We start from the raw sequence: 17,213 nt of genomic DNA, 5'->3' as shown, positions 1-17,213 counted from the left end.
ATTTTGGTAACAGAAAAATGGGTGACGTAGCAGCTTTATCTCTGAACATCCATAAACAACTCGGTATTCATCTCTTACTGTCTTATTCATACTGCATCAATACACTTCAAATCTAGCGAGTTATTCCGCACTTGAATCTGATTCAAGAGCTTGCGAAGATTTGTTACGAGAATATAAATAGGTCTTAACCTCTAACAGGGTTCACAAGTAAAAAAAAGCTCAATAACGACGGTAAAAGTTGTCGGTATTTGCATATAAATCGTCGTTATAAATAATTAGGGAAGGTAAAAAAGTGGTCGTCAGTTGTCGGCATTGCACTTGTCGTTATTGCTCAAAGACACATATAATGACCATTTTAGTACCGTCGCCATAGAGGACTCTATAACGACCACTTTTACTGTCGCTAAAGAAGACTCTATAACGACCACTATCACCGTCGCCATAGAGGATTATTTAATGACTACTATTACCGTCCCCATAAAGGACTCTATAACAACCACTCTCACCGTCGCCATATAAGACTCTATAACGACCACTCTCACTGTTTCCATAGAAGACTCTATAACGACCACTCTTACCGTCGCTATAAAATGCTCTATGACGACAACTTTTACCGTCGCCATAGAATGTTCTATAGCAACCACTCTTACCCTCAACATTGAGTAACCTCGGTTTGTAATGTCATTTTTTATAAAATATTAAAACTAAATAAATTATATTCTTAAAAGATAAACCAAACATTAAATATTATAAAATATTTAGTTTCAAAGTTTTAATAAACTATTTTCTAACTTACCATTAAACAGTAATTATGTCATAAATATTTCTTTACAACAAAAATAAATCGAAATTGTTTAACAATTTTAACAAAATGAACAATTTCAGACAAAGAAAGTGAGAAACTTTCAAGAAAAAATTTATCAGTTCCACTTCCCAGTTCAAATGAATTCTCCTTAAAACACACCAACATGATCTACTTCGTCCACCTGAACAAAAAAAAAGTGAATTATGCACAAATCTTACACAACTATTGGATCATTCTATTTGCTCGATTCTGAACTACAAAGATCAACTATATGCCAAGCAATTTAAATTCGTGACGCAGAAAATAGTTAAAAGCCAAGCAATTAAAATTCGCAACTTGTAGCTAACAACAACATAGATTAGAATGTTAACCACTATAAAATGATATAATGATAATAGTAACTTTCTAGTGTGCAATTGCTCTTACTTTCAAGTTTATAGCTATAAAATATTGGGATTCCTGAAAATGAAAGATATATGGTATTACATTTGAACATTTCAACCAAAAATGTGTTTGATAACACTGAAAACTTAGTGTTAATGAATTGTAAGTGTCGAATCTGTTACGTCTCTAAACAATAAATGTTGTCTAAACTCCAATTACTCGAAAAATAGTAAAAGTCTATTTACTCTTTTAATTTGTCTTAATTTATTTATAACATAAGAAATAAATAAGATGTTTTAGCTTAATTTGAACTAATTCTAAATAATTAGGTGATTTTAAACATTTTTTTTTTATCAAATGATCTTTATTAGAATGAATGGAGAAAGAACAAAAATTGTAATCATATATAGCACTCCTATTAAGAAAAGTAGGTCAGAGAAAAATATGTAATAAACATACTTTTCTCTTCATCTTTTTAAGCATGTCTTTCAATTAATGTTCATTGGGAACCAAGATTCTCCGATTGCCTCTATAATAAGAAGGAAGAGTAGTCAAAAATGAAAGGAATAGTCAAAATGGAGAATGACTAATCAATACAGGAAAAACAAAAGTAAAATGCCAAATATAATTTTAATTGTTAGCACTCACCAAATAAGGTCGCATTTAACAACTTACAATAATTGAAACTCATATGTTTAATTTGGATAATTGCTACTGGTAAAAATAACAAGATCCCTGAGTTAAATGAATCATAATTGGTTTTATTGCTATATTTGTAGAGAAGTAACAAGTTACAATTATTATGAGTTTCTAACTTATAAGTTCGGAGGAAATTAAACTCTAGAACATGAATTCTATGTTTCTGAAGGACGATTCAGCAAAACTAGAAGGTTGATAAATTATATTAGGAAACTAGTGATTGTATCAATAGATCTTCATGGTATTTCTCATTTACTCCATCCATTATTACTATCAAATGAATGTCCAAATTAGAAAAATATTAATACTGCATTTTGTGCACTAAAAATATGGAGTAAATTGAACTTACTAAGTTTTGCTTTAAGGCCCCAATCACAGCATCTTTATTTGCATCTAGTCACATAATGGGCCTCGACAATATAGGAAGGGCAGATTCAATCTGAAAACATCAATTTAGACATGTTAGTATTAAGTTTTTACACCAATATTTTTTTCTTGGAGAAGGCTAGCACAACATTACATCGATAAATTTGAAGGTCAAGACAGAAATTGAAGAAAGCTCTCACTGTAAAATATAAATACTTACTGGATGCTTGTTAAGGATTGACATAAGAGATAAATTATCTCTAACTGATCGCTCAATGCAGACATCACTTTCTGGAGCTTGCTTTAAATTTCCAGCAAATCTATTTAGCCTGTCAAGCAATTTTTTGGTAACTGTACTTGACTTAGGCCTAGTATTAGTAAAACAAGACCAAAAAAACACTTTGTAGCATAGGAAATCATACCTTGTCCATCTACATGAATGCTTCCATCTTCAAGAATGATAGAGTATTAATTTAGGAACTTGTTCAACATCCAAAATCTAAAACAAAGAAAAGGGATGAAAAATCAGCAAAATAATTGAAGAATGAAAGAACATGTAAATGAATTGTATACTTTCACAAGATCAAAACTTCACTGACCTTACTTACCAAAAGATTGTCAAAACTCCAATCTATATAGCAACCTTCAGCAACTCTTAATCATCCAAAAAAAATTGAAAAATGAAAATATCATAACTAAACAATGAAAATATATATTAAACTATATACATATCTTAAACAAGTAATAAGAAGAGCATTAATGACACAAATAACTTGAAAAAATGAATTTGTGATAAAAACAGATAGCTATAATGCCTCTCTAACCCAATTAACAGGACAAAACTTATTACCAAATGATGAAGCACCTATTTAACCTTGTCGATTATATTTACTAAATAAGAAACAAATTGATAAATAAAATTCCAGATCACATCTTTCTTATCATATTCACTAATGTACTACTTATATTTTATACACATTTTTAACTAATTCTAATTTTTAACACAAGTTTTAACCTCATTCGGAAGATCATTCTATTGAGGATCCATCTTTACCTTATTTACTACAACAATATGCCGAATAGCTAGGTATTAATGTTCCAGAATTGTGAAGTCCCCCTTCAAATATTAAAGCACTTTGCATTCACAATTATTTTATTTTATAAAATTCACCTTCTTAGAAAAATATTAGGCCTTTAACTCTAATACAGAGATTCTGGTTTTAAAAGACAGACAGTAAAAAAGTGAATATTAAAATAAAATTGATCCATCTTACCCCATAAATGTTGAATTCCCAATCAATCACAGCAACCTTAGTCTCTGAATCGCTTGTGGATTTGGTTTCTTTAGCAAAAAGCTAAGATTAAGATAACTTTATTTCAGTAGTTCAATGGATGTTTGAAAAAAAAAAGTATTCTATAACAAACATATCAAATGCCTCAAAGAGAAGAGAAGAGATAAAACATATTGTTGGCCCTGTATCACGAAGTCAAGAATCATTCAAGCTCATTTCAATCAACCTTACATTTTTCCATGAATAAGGATACGAAAATAAATCAAGAATTGGATATGCAAATGCAAATCCATTTCCTCCTTCAACTAACCTGTGCAATACTAGCACAGACAGTCACTAGCTCAAACTTTGATATGGCTGATAAAACTTCCACAAATGCACATTGACCATTGATTGCATTGTCTCTCCAGTTATTCAGACGTCCTGTAAAATAAAAATAACTTCATAAATTCAAATGATATTTTTGTATTGTCCTGACCGTTTATACATCAATCATGTTTGGACTTTAGCTTCTCCCATTTAACCAAACTACAAAGTGCAAAACTGAGTTAGGCGAATAAAATAGAAATACATATAGATTGTTAGAGTGTGTGTGGATTGAACTCACAGGCCAACCGATCCAACAATGAGAATGAGGTTCCCATTCTGCAGGCATGCCGTATCATGAAGAACCGGTGTCCCTTTCAAATCGATCAATTACCGTCTTCAATTAGGCATGGCAAATTTTCGGGTTTCGGGGGACCCGACCCGGACCCGAACCGAACCGGACCCGAAGTTGCCCCGAAAAAATTGGGTTCTTAAATTACCCGAAATATCGGTTCGGAACCGATGGGTACCCGGACCCGAACCGGACCCGATATTGATTTTTTTTTAGTTATTTAACTCATTCTAATTTATTAATGTATTTTTAATTTTTATCTATGTTTTAAACTTAATTTGGATCAAATTGAACAAAATTTTAATATTTTAAAATATTTTATATTATTAATGTATTTAATGAAAAAAAAAATTACTACATATATGAAGCTTTGAAAAAATATTTAATAAAAAAAATTATAAAATATTGTAAAACAAACAATCATATATTATATAATATATAAATATTAAAAAAATCGGATCACAGGTTCAAGCCTAATTCTCTCTATTGTATCTCTTCTTCCTTCTTTCTCACAAACCGTCTTCCTTTTTTCTCACAAACCGAACGTACAAAGTCTTTGATTTTTAATTACTGAATTTGTTTGGGTACCCAGAACCGACCCGGAACCGATTGGTTCCGACCCGAAATTACCCGGAACCAAAAATCAAATTAATTACCCAAACCGAATGGTTCGGTTCCTTCGGGTACCCGACCCGACGGGGCAACATTGCCATGCCTATCTTCAATGACAATTACAGTCTCTTCTTTCAGACAATAGATTGAACAAAGATATACAAGCTTGGAGTGAATACAGAATCTTGCAGCTGCGTAGTTAACAGCTGTTTCTGCATAAATCAATAATTTTTGTAGACCATAGCTCGAGAAGGAGGGAATCGGAATGGAGACTAAGATCACTTTACCCTAATTTCCTCCGTCAATCTCACTCTCAAAATTTATGTAAGTTCACGTTTATTTTGTACTTATATATTTTACACAGTCAAATATAAAAAAAAATTATATTAATATATATTAAAAGAGAATAATTAATGTTGCCCCCAAATTGACAGGAAACTGTTAAAAATAATATATATATATATATATATAATATTATATGATTTGGGTGGAATATAATAAAAAAGTGTTTTCTTAAATCAATTTTTTTCTAAAATTAACATTAAGTATTAACACAGTTAATTTCCATTAAAAATAAAACCAAACCAGATCAAACAAGCTCAATTATACTTGTTAATTTATTTACGAATAAATCTCATTTAGATATATTTTTAAAAAATAAATCTAGTTTATATATATTTTTTATGAATAAAAATAATGTAAATAAGATACTTAAATTGTGAAATAAGATATTGAGTTAAAAAATATGTATTAAAAATTTAATAAATAATTTTAAATTTTTTGATAATTCAGCAAATTGATATAGAGTATATTAATTTGAAAATATATGTTATATGTAATTATATTACCTTTTATTTAAAACTGAGGAAGTATAACGAGTGCTTAATATTATCGGTATAGTGGTTACAATACCGAGAGCCTTTTAAGTGGTCGTTATTAAGCCGCAAATACTGAGGGTTTTTTAAGTGGTCGTTATTAAACCCCAAATACCTACCACTATTGCTTTGGTCGGCAATAGTGTGATATATACCGACGGTTTTTATTCCCGTCGGCATTTGTCGTCGTTATTGAAGCGTTTTTTACTAGTGGTTAAAACCAAATTGGATATCGGTAGTCATTCAACAATATTCAAACCCCACCAATTGTTGTTGACGCCGATCCCAACAAAATATTTTAGTTTTGAAAAGGAGACATACTCATAAATGTTAACTTGTCTATAGATGCATACACATATATAGTAATCACATAATAGCTTAGTGACAAATTTTTGTTGTTTAAACACGTCAAAAAATAAGTTTGGGCAAATAGCCAATATTTTGCCGTTTTGCTGAATTATAAGAGAGTATTACTCACCGATAGTGGAGGGGGTTAACACTGCCATAAACTGGGAAGTATTAACGCAATCGAGAATTTCCCCTAATCTCCACATTTCCTATAGCCTATCGGACGACTCGTTGCCAAAGAGAATGATTGATTCCATGTATTCTAGGTCAAACTCTCGCAACATCGCTCGATTTATAACAAGTTGTCGTTCCTCATCGACAATCATTCATTTAATTTGTAAAAGTTTCGACATCTTATTGTGTACTTATGAAAATAATTAGGATTGCATACTTTTTAATAGATTCATGCATTTTGTCACGGGCTCAGTCTTTTCACTGACGATCCGTGCGGCACTAGTTACGATCTTCGCAAGAACGAGTAACTAGTCAGCCTTACTCGACGCAACACTCGGCGTTTAATAAAATTGACACAAGAATTCTAGAGAGAGAAAGTAACTCTTACAAAGAATAGTATATTACTCGAATACTTGGTGATTTACAATGTAATACTTCACAGGTATTTATAGGACTAATTCTAGATGTTACATTGATTGTGCACTAATTTAGGGATTCCTTATAATTATCAATCAAGGACATTCCTTATTAAGGACATTCCTTTTATATGTCAATTAGTGATGCACTAATCAAGGAATTCCTTTTAACTCTCAATTAGGTGCGCTAATCAAGGACCTTCCTTCCAGCTTCCTTCCAGTCTAGAATCTTCCTTGGGTTGGGCTTAAGAGGGCTCAAGCCTCCTCCTCTTCTTGGGACAGGAGGATTGGGTCGTGACATTCTCCTTAAGCCTCCTCTTCCTGGGCCAGGAAGATTGGGCTGTGACATTCTCCCCCACTCAATCTGGCGACGTCCTCGTCGCTTCCTCCTTGTAGGCATGGATGATGTCTCCACATGAGATAAAAGTTTTGAGCGACGTGCTGGCTTTCTAACCCGTTTCTTCTCTAAGAAAGGACCTTCGTATTGCCTCACAAGTCCCTTATGAATTTTGGAAAATTGTCTCTCTTGATGGAGGAGAAGTTTTACTATCACTCGGTTTCCTCCGAACTCCAAGTGTCTTCTCTTCTTTTCCTCCCATTTCTTCATTCTTTTGGCGGTCTTGGCTATTTCGCACTTCTTTTTCTTGAATGGAAACTCCTCTAGTTGCCTCTTCGATTTCTCCAATTTGGGAGGTTTCATGCGATAAAGAACCGCCGCCGATGGTTTAGTACATTTGACTAACTCTTCTCTGTGATCCACCTCTCTCTTATGGTGGGATTTCTCTGATAATCCAGTGGGTATTACATCATGACCTTTCTCTAGGACAATTGTAACTTCTGAATGTATATTCTCTTTAGACGCAGTTTTCTCATCTTCTTTCACAGTGACAAAAGATGATGGGTAGGTGTCCTCCGCACCTTTTGAGAGTTGCATGGCAGATAGGTGTCTAGTTTCTCTCTTGCCCTCTCTTGTTAAAGGTATTGTGCGAGTATTACCTTGCTCCAGAATGTACATCATATTGGCAGAAGGGAGTAGGATGGCATTTACCTTGTCTAGGAACTCTATGCCGAGAACCATTGTGTAGTCATCCATGTCGATAATGGAGAAATCCAGAAGGCCGGTCCACTCCCCCAAGTTGATCTTTACATTACGAGCAACTCCATAAGTCGCACTTGGTGCCGAGTTGACTGCTTTAAGCCACCCTTTCTCTTTAGTGTACTTAATCCCCAGTCTTCTCGCCTCCTTTACCTCTAGAAAATTGTTGTTGGCTCCCGTATCCAACAAAGCTTTAACCATGTGGTTTCTTACTCTAGTTTCCACAAATAGTCGTCCTTTCTTCGCGGACTTTGACTTATCAAACTTTGTTGTAACGGCACTAAGTAGGTTTAACGACCCCAATCGAGGTTCATCGTGAACGCGTTCTTGCTCCTCCATCAATGCTGATAGTTTATTCTTCATAGGGCACTCTCTTGCTTTGTGCGGCCCTTCACAAAAGAAACACTTTATCCGGGGTCTCTCTACATGTTTCTCCTCCCGATCTTCTCTACCATTGGGTTTGGTACACTTAATTGGGTCTTCATTGTTGTAAATATGGTTTCCACCATTTTCCCCCTTGTCATTCCTCTCATAGGTCGACTTTGGTTTCTCTTGCCTTCTCATTTCGAAAAGGGATTCAGCCACGGCAATAGCGGTGCTTAGATCTTGGACCCCACGTCGTTCCAACTCCAGCTTCGCCCACATTTGTAGACCATCAGTGAAGGCGAACAAAGCTTCGTCGTCTGAGTAGTTAGGGATTTCAAGGAGAGTAGCGATGAACTCCTTGACATACTCCTTAATACTCCCTCTGTGTGAGAGCCGCCGCAACTTGGCCCTTGCTTCTCGAATGGCGTTTTCAGGATAGAACTGTCTCTTAAGTTCCTCCTTGAATTCACCCCAGGTGTTGATAGAACACGTACCTTTTTCAATGTCGTTACTCCTTCGCCTCCACCATAGCATCGCGGTGTCTTCCAGGTATGTCGTGGCAGTATCTATCTTTCTCGCCTCTTCTACTAGGCCGAGTGCTTTGAAATACTGATCCAGACTCCATAGGAAGTTGTCGATCTCTTTCGCATTCCTCTCGCCTAAATACGCTTTAGGCCTTGGAATGTCTATCCTTATCGGATTGGGGACTCCTACAGGCGCGCGTCCGCACTCTTGCGCAACTGCCTTCTTGAGTAACGCTACATCCTCTTCGGTAGTTTGTAACTTAGAAATCATTACCTCGAGTTTCTCAGTCAAGGTCCTGATTTCACCAAGGAGGGTCTTCTCCACGATCTGAGCTTGCTCTTGACACTTGGACAAGCCTTCATTCAGGGCACCTTGCATTCCTCCTCGGAGCTCGTCTCTCTCCTTCTCAAGTTCGGCAATGCGTTCCTCTAGGTCCCCGTCATTATCTTGTCCGTGCGCCACGGTGAGTTCTACCTTCTCCAACCTGGCGATAATGTCAACGATAGCATCTCTTGATCTTTCTCTTTCTTTGGTAGCTTTAGTTCCTCCCGCCTGAACTTTGCGAGAGTTCCTACCATCTTCTCCGGTCCCGTGGGGAAGATTCTCTACTTCGTCCACGACCTTTGAAGTTTCTTCCGTTCTCCTCGTCATTTCAGCTCTGATACCAATTGTCACGGGCTCAGTCTTTTCACTGACGATCCGTGCGGCACTAGTTACGATCTTCGCAAGAACGAGTAACTAGTCAGCCTTACTCGACGCAACACTCGGCGTTTAATAAAATTGACACAAGAATTCTAGAGAGAGAAAGTAACTCTTACAAAGAATAGTATATTACTCGAATACTTGGTGATTTACAATGTAATACTTCACAGGTATTTATAGGACTAATTCTAGCTGTTACATTGATTGTGCACTAATTTAGGGATTCCTTATAATTATGAATCAAGGACATTCCTTATTAAGGACATTCCTTTTATATGTCAATTAGTGATGCACTAATCAAGGAATTCCTTTTAACTCTCAATTAGGTGCGCTAATCAAGGACCTTCCTTCCAGCTTCCTTCCAGTCTAGAATCTTCCTTGGGTTGGGCTTAAGAGGGCTCAAGCCTCCTCCTCTTCTTGGGCCAGGAGGATTGGGTCGTGACATTCTCCTTAAGCCTCCTCTTCCTGGGCCAGGAAGATTGGGCTGTGACAATTTGTTTGGATAAAAACATATGCATCTTCCGTTTTATATACCCTTTAGATGTATCTATTTATTGAAAATGTAACAAAAACGTTTTTTTAATAGTCAATATTTTATTTATCGAGTTAATCAATTTTATGTCCCCAACAGAGTTGTCAAGAGAGTTGTAGCACCTACAAATCCCTTATCCTGGAAAAGCTCGTGGTTTGATAAATTTTAATCTCGATTTGTGTGTTGAAGATCATTTAATAAAAAATTATTTGAAAGATTTATGAAAATGTATTTTATATTTAAAATTAATTATAACAATAATTAATTCTTTTGATCAAATTTAAATAACCTTTTGGATTTAAAATAATAAAAATTATAATTTGATTAAAGACAATCCTTATTGTAAATTAACTAAAAATAATTAATTTAAAAGATTATTTAATTGATTGAAGAGTCACCAATTAATTTTTAATTTAAAATAAATAAAACATTTGTATACGTATATAAACGTACTTTTATTAGAGTTCCTTTTGGAGTTCGATATTTAGTGACACTCGGGGAAGTAATTTCGTGTTATTTCCTCTATTTCCAAAAAAGAATAGTCTCTACTTCGTAAAATCTAGAATATTTCGTTGAAAATTTGATTTTATTACGTTTTGTTTAACCAATTAATTTTCAAGTTCTAGACATGCATAGGGTTTTCTTGAATTTAAAATTATAAAATATGACTTAAATGCTAGTACCAATGAATGATGTTGAGAATTAATGAGGAAAACACTTGAAAAATATTAGTTTAAGACATTAGAATGTAAAAATAAATTCAAACGAGCCATTAATTAAATATTTTTTGTGAAAATATTCTAAAAATATTTTAAATCGATATATATATATATTTAATTTTTAAAAAATAGTTTAGGGATTCTATTTGTTAAAAAACAATTAAAAATTAAAAATTAAAAATCCAAAAAAACAAGTCCTTAGACAGGTGTCCAGGTCGCGAATTGGGTTGGACGCTCGAGTTTGGGTCGGATTTGTACCGGTGTCAACGGGTTTGGGCACCCGAACAACGCGGCAATTGAATCCTCGCTTGCGCACTGTTTCTCCTCAAGGATCGTGTCTAGGTGATTTTCTCAGTCAAAAACTAGGCCAAATTGAAATTATCGGTCGTATGGAGTAGCTAGTTTTCTCGGTCGAAAACCAGACCAAGGCAAAATCCTCGGTCAGACGTCAATAATAAAGATGGAAAATTTTGGGATTTTGATAGGTGCTTCCATCATTTGATCTGAAGGCATGGGAAACTTCATATACTCCAATGATCATTTTTAACATCATCTTAATGTATCAATCAATTGAGAAGACGTTCCATTTGTTTCGAACATTTTTTGGAAACAAATCGGGATTTTGTTTTTTAAGATTCAATTAGGTATAAGAAGTTTACCAATAACTTCCATATACATTTTAAGATCAAATAGAACCAAACATGAACACCGTCAAAATTGAATTTTTTCAAAATTTTGAAATTTTTAGTTTTTAAACAACCATACTTAAAATTTATTGGAATTGATCCAAGATTACTCATAACATCATTTAGAAGATTTTCAAATCGTAATTCTTGAGTTAAAGCTCAAGAATAAAAACCCGATTTTGAGATTTTTATAATCAAATTTTGGAGTTTTTTTATTTAGATTGATTTGTTCGAATTGACTTCAACAGAAAGCTTTGAAATGATTTTAGGATCCTTTTCAAGTCAACAAATTAAGTAATCAAGAAGTATTTAAAACTAGTTGAACTGAAATGTAAAAATTTCAATTTGAATTACAAGATGAATTGAAGCTTATAGTGAGTTGTTGAACACTCATGAACTCTTTATGAAGCTTTGAGACGATCTAGAAACGAACTTTAGAGCCTTATACGAAAATTTTAAAATTTCCACAAAAAGTTCGAGAGATTTTAATGGAAGATTTTATAAGGAGGCTTGAGGTTGATCTCCTTTATTTTGTCTTAACCGGAGAAGGATATTTATAGCCTCCTTAAGCCGGTTGTGGATGCAAGTGGATCGAATTTCAGACAAAATACCATTAATGACTTTTGTTTATTCTTCATCAACTTCATATGTTCATGATGATCATTTCACCTTTTGAATCAACCAATTTGATTGAGTATTGACGGAGTTCAATCTTTGAAAAATCAATGATTATGGTCGATCGTTTTTCATTTTGTCGCAATGAAGAAGACGATCCAGTGTTGAAAATGGCATCGTTTCAGGATAATCCGTGGACGCTTAGTCATTTCGTTCGCGTTTTGTCAACATTGGGCGCTCTGTCTACTTTTTTAACTTTATTTTCAGCCTACAAAATATTTAAATAGACGTAAATATTTTTTTATATTTTAGTACTTTATAAATAATTAATTTTAGATTTAATTAAATTGATACAATATTTATCTAAAATTATTTATTTAATTTATTTGAGTCCTTAAAATTAATTTGGGATAAAATGAATAAACATTTATCTAAAATTATTATTTTTTATTTTTTTTGTCTTTATTTTAATTAATTGAGATTAATTAATCCAATTAATCATCTCATCTTTATTTGGCTTTTATTTTGATATTTTAAATTTATTTATTTAAAATAATTATTTTAATATTTATAAATTAAGTAAATACAAAGTGCTTACAATTTCACTATGATAGATAATGTTTTGTTCTTCAAATATTAGATTGCTGATTTTAGTTGTTTTCTAGTGATCCAAACTATATTATTTTAATTATTTGTCTAATATCGATGCACACAATTTAAATATACAGTAGACTTTTGCATAAACAATTTTTTTTATTTCTTTACTTTCAAAGCTATTCTAGGCACTTATTAGATTAAATTAATCTCACATAGGCAGGGCGGAGCCACCCATGGGCTAGGGTAGGCTTCAGCCCCACCTAAATTAAAATCCTAAAAGAAATTTTTTTATATATGTGTTTGACATGTGATTCTTAGCCCAGTTGGTTATGTTATTGAAATGTGAATATGAGGTCAAATGATCAAACCCTGACCTCCTCACCTCTAATTTATTATATTTTATAATAATACATACATTTTAATTATAATAATAATAGTGTTTTATATTTCTTAATTTTAAACTATTTCAAAAATTTATAAGAAAATATAAATTAATATTAATAAACAAGTTAAAATAAAGAATTTGATATCCCTACTCAAGAACTTAACAAATCTCCTAGAATTGATGTTGAGATAAGTTCTCTTAAACTTGATTCAACATTACGTATTCCGATATGGAAATATCCTTTTAATCAAAGGGATGAAATTAGACGAGCTTATATCAAGATAGGGTCATATCAACCTATTAAGGATGAGTACCCGCACCAAATTTGGAAATCAAAATCGACGGTTCCAAAGTCATTGGTTTAAGAAATTTACTTGGTTAGAATACTCTTATTTGAAAGATGCTGCTTTTTGTTTCCCATGTTTCTTGTTTTAATATAAGCAACCCAAAACCTATATTTACAATAGATGAATTCAAATATTGAAAGCGAGTTAATGATGAGGATAGATGCTCTTTTGTTATGCATATAGGATATAATATTTCACCACATAATAGGGCAGTTGAATATCTTGATAATCTAATGAATATCCTTGTCATATTGACAAAATACTAAATGCACAGTCCTCAGATGAAAAACAAAATAACAGATTACGGCTTACAGCAACTATTGAAATCACTCGGTGGCTCACTTTGCAAGCGTGTGCATTGAGAGGGCATGACGAGTTTCCATCTTCTAATAATCGTGAAAATTTTATTGAAAAAAAAGCGGAACATAGAAAGTTAATTAAATCTGAGATGCAAGTTGGAGTCAGCCCCGGGTAATTTTTCATCCTGGCTCCGCCCCTGCACATAGCCATAAAGTTTTCAGATAATCAAATACTCATTTTTTTTTTGTCACTTAGCTACCCTTATTGGGATAAATCAAATACTTAAAAACCTTAATCTCAATATATAGAAGGGAAGACTCTAATATCAGTTCTTAAATTCTTTAATCTAAATATTAGGTATTTAGTTTCTCTTATCCTAATACTCTATATTGACAAATCAGGATTAATTATAGTTGTAAAATTATACCCATATCTGTAATTAAGAACAGTTTGTAAAGTCGTTTTTAATCTTCACTTAATATTGAATCTTCCTGTTCATGATCAAGATCTCTAATGAAGCTTGTCTAATATTAGGATTAGACCTTCCAACAAAAATATTCAAATGATTTTGAAAAGCAGAGTATTATTCCATTATTCTTGATTATGCTCGGAAGATGTGGGATGCTATAATACAAGTAAAATCAAGGTACAGAAATTGTTTTTGAAGTTTATAAAGATTGAAGAAATGTCAGGAGCTTGAATTTTTTTTTTTTTATCTAATGTCAGAATGTTTTGTTTGACTTAAAGTCAAAATTGATCAATTAAAAAGAGGAAAAATCAAATCTTACAAAAATATTATTTCATATATAATGCTAGAGCATTTTATATTCTATATCAATAACATAACTTAAACTTAATGACAAAATATTATGACAATACAAAATAATTTTTTTGACTTGTACAAAAGTTTTATATTATTGTTTTTGGGTGTAACATTGTCTATGAGTTTTGGGAAAGTTATACTAAGAGCATTATAATAATAATAAAAAAATAAGCATCTCAATTAAAAGATATTTTTTTTTTGTTGAAATTGTAAACAATAATTCTAAAGAAATGTTGTGAAGTGGAATGATAAACACTTGTGTAGTAATGATTTAGAGTTCTTAATTAGTTTATATATCTAATACCAAATCTTAGATAAAGTTAATCCAATTAATAAAGTACTTAAAAAAGAAATGGATATGATGATGTAATTACCAAATAAACAAACTTATTTTATTTTATTTTTTAGCTTATAAAATATGATTTTAATGATTTGATTAATAAAGCTACACAAAAGAGTTATAATTTTACCAAATTTAATAATTGGTTTGAACAATACAAAAATGATCAAATAACAGGAATAGATAAGTTAGTAAAGAAAATAATTTCAAGGTGATTGTGAAGAAGTTATTATGAAGTACCTTTCTTTGTCAAATCATTAAAATCAATCCATTAAAATCATATTTTATAAGCTAAAAAAATAAAATAAGTTAAAATCATAATAGCTTCACAATAAAGCTACACAAGATTATAACTCTTCACAATAGGTGATTGTGAAGAAGTTACTATGAAGTACCTTTCTTTGTCAAATCATTTTATTTTATTGGCTTTCATTGTCAATAGTGGTTGTAACGCTCTAAACTCGTTTGAGAAAGTAGACTACAAATCAATCCGAGCAAATCAATGATCACTATAATTCAAGTTTAAAAAATGATAATGAAGATATCTATAATTTATTAATATAATTTTTATAAGAAGTTCATATTTATTGTGATTTTTCGATTTGTGGCATTATAATCTTCTCAACTCAGTCACTCGACGTCTTCATCACGATTTCATTCATAGTCAAAGTCTCCTCGGTTAAGACTTTAGAAATGACTCACTTGCCATTTTGCTCCCGCAGGATTCAAGAGCTGTTCTACGTGACACTTTTTCCTAACATTGGGTCGGCTCAAATATCACCTGTAATGCCGCCCTGAACCCGTTTTAAAATAATAGACTACAAATACTACCGAGTGAAATCACTAGGCAACTACATCCCAAACTCAAAAGTTACTCATTAATGTGTCTATTGTTTATTAGTCTCATTCTTATAATAAGTTCATATTTACTGTAATATCTAGATGTAACATCAAAATCTCCCCAACTTAGTCACTCGACTTCTCCGTCGTCGCGATCTCATTTGTAGTTGAAGTCTCCCCGGTTACTCTAAAGTGACTCCATAATATTTTGTTTCCGTAAAATTAAAGAGGTATTCCAGCACCCATGTTACCCATGAAAAAATAGACTACAAACGAACAAATTATTGAACATTCAAGCTCAAAAGATACATGAATATATTTATAGTCTATTATATTTATTGTGATTTCTCGATAGTTCTTGATTCGACGGTTATCGGTTATCGTCTCCCTCGTGAGAGTTTTCAAAAAAAAAAAAATTTTAAAAAGAAACTGCATCTTCTCTCTCGCATCTCTTAACAATTTCGGACAGGGAAGGAATTAAATAGAATGATCTGTGTTAAAAGAAGGGTTTTAACAAATGGGCTTTATGAAAAGAAAGAGGTTTATTGGGCTTAACTAAATAATGTACTAATGGATCATAATTAAACTAATACAATAAAATAAAAATTCTTAGGGTAAATTAAACTCAATTAAAAACGTCATGAATTGAGTTAATTTGATAAATTAAAAAAAAAATATTATGTTAAAATAATGATTTATAAATGGGAAATTAAAGAAATAGGTTCATTGGGCTTACTAAATAATGTTTTAATGGGCCATAATTTTATTGTAATAATAGAAATTTGAGTTTAGAGTTAAGACTTTCTATCATTTTGGAAAAACAGAATGACTTTTTAGAATTGAAAAAAAAAATTCTAGAATTAACTTCTTTGAATGCTAGATGAAAATGGTGAAACGTTTAATAAAATTCTATACAAAAATATATTTAGTAAAACAGTTATAACTGGTTACATTTATTATTATGACAAAAAATACTAATATATGTAACCCAATGACTCTCCAAAACTTGGATAGCCTTGTTGATTTATTGTTTTCTTTTGTAATGTATTTCTATTATTTTTAAAAAAAAATATTATTATATTTTAAATAGTCAATGTATAAAGAAAAATGATGAGAAGTTGTTTAAATATGTATAAACATGACCTTAAAAATATATAAAAAATATATATAATATATTAATACTAAAATTAACAAAATAATTTAGTATTTTAAGTTAGTAGTCAATGAATAGATTGAAATTTGTACACACATATTTTTAAAAAAACATTTAGGTGGTCCTATCTTCCTCCATAGACTTAAATATTTTAATATATAGAAATAAAAATTTTGATAGTATATAAATATAATTATTATTTAAAAAATGTTTAGTTTAAATGAAATGAAATAAAACATTACAATGAGACAAATTAAAATTTAAAAATGATATTATTGTCTTTCTTTCAATATTTGAGTCCAATAAAGAATAGAACATACAAAAATCAATCATACAGTTATTACCTTACATTTTAATACATTTTTTTTTAATTAATAAAAAAAAGTTCTATTAATGGAATATAATTTAGTTTGACATAAAAATAATAACTCACAAGATAACTTAAATATAAAATATTTTGTCTAAAATATTAAAAATCTTAAATTCGATTATTATTATTATTATGAACTTTCTAAATTGAATAAAGAGTCGTGATTTATGAGTTTTATCCAAATAAAT

General features: G+C 31.6%; 1 long non-coding RNA gene across 1 annotated transcript; it reads right to left on the bottom strand.

Moving 5' to 3' along the window:
* Window positions 1-2,254: 2,254 nt before the first annotated feature.
* Window positions 2,255-2,813, bottom strand: LOC124919490. Its single transcript, XR_007097580.1, has 3 exons — window positions 2,677-2,813; window positions 2,475-2,583; window positions 2,255-2,327 (listed from the first exon to the last, which is right to left on the bottom strand). It is a non-coding gene; the product is annotated as an uncharacterized LOC124919490 (long non-coding RNA).
* Window positions 2,814-17,213: the final 14,400 nt, after the last annotated feature.

Source organism: Impatiens glandulifera, chromosome 1 (genome assembly GCF_907164915.1).
Source record: "Impatiens glandulifera chromosome 1, dImpGla2.1, whole genome shotgun sequence".
In the NCBI taxonomy this organism is placed as follows: domain Eukaryota; kingdom Viridiplantae; phylum Streptophyta; class Magnoliopsida; order Ericales; family Balsaminaceae; genus Impatiens; species Impatiens glandulifera.
The sequence above is the reverse complement of the archived record's forward strand: the minus strand, read 5'-3'. Positions and strand labels throughout refer to the sequence as shown.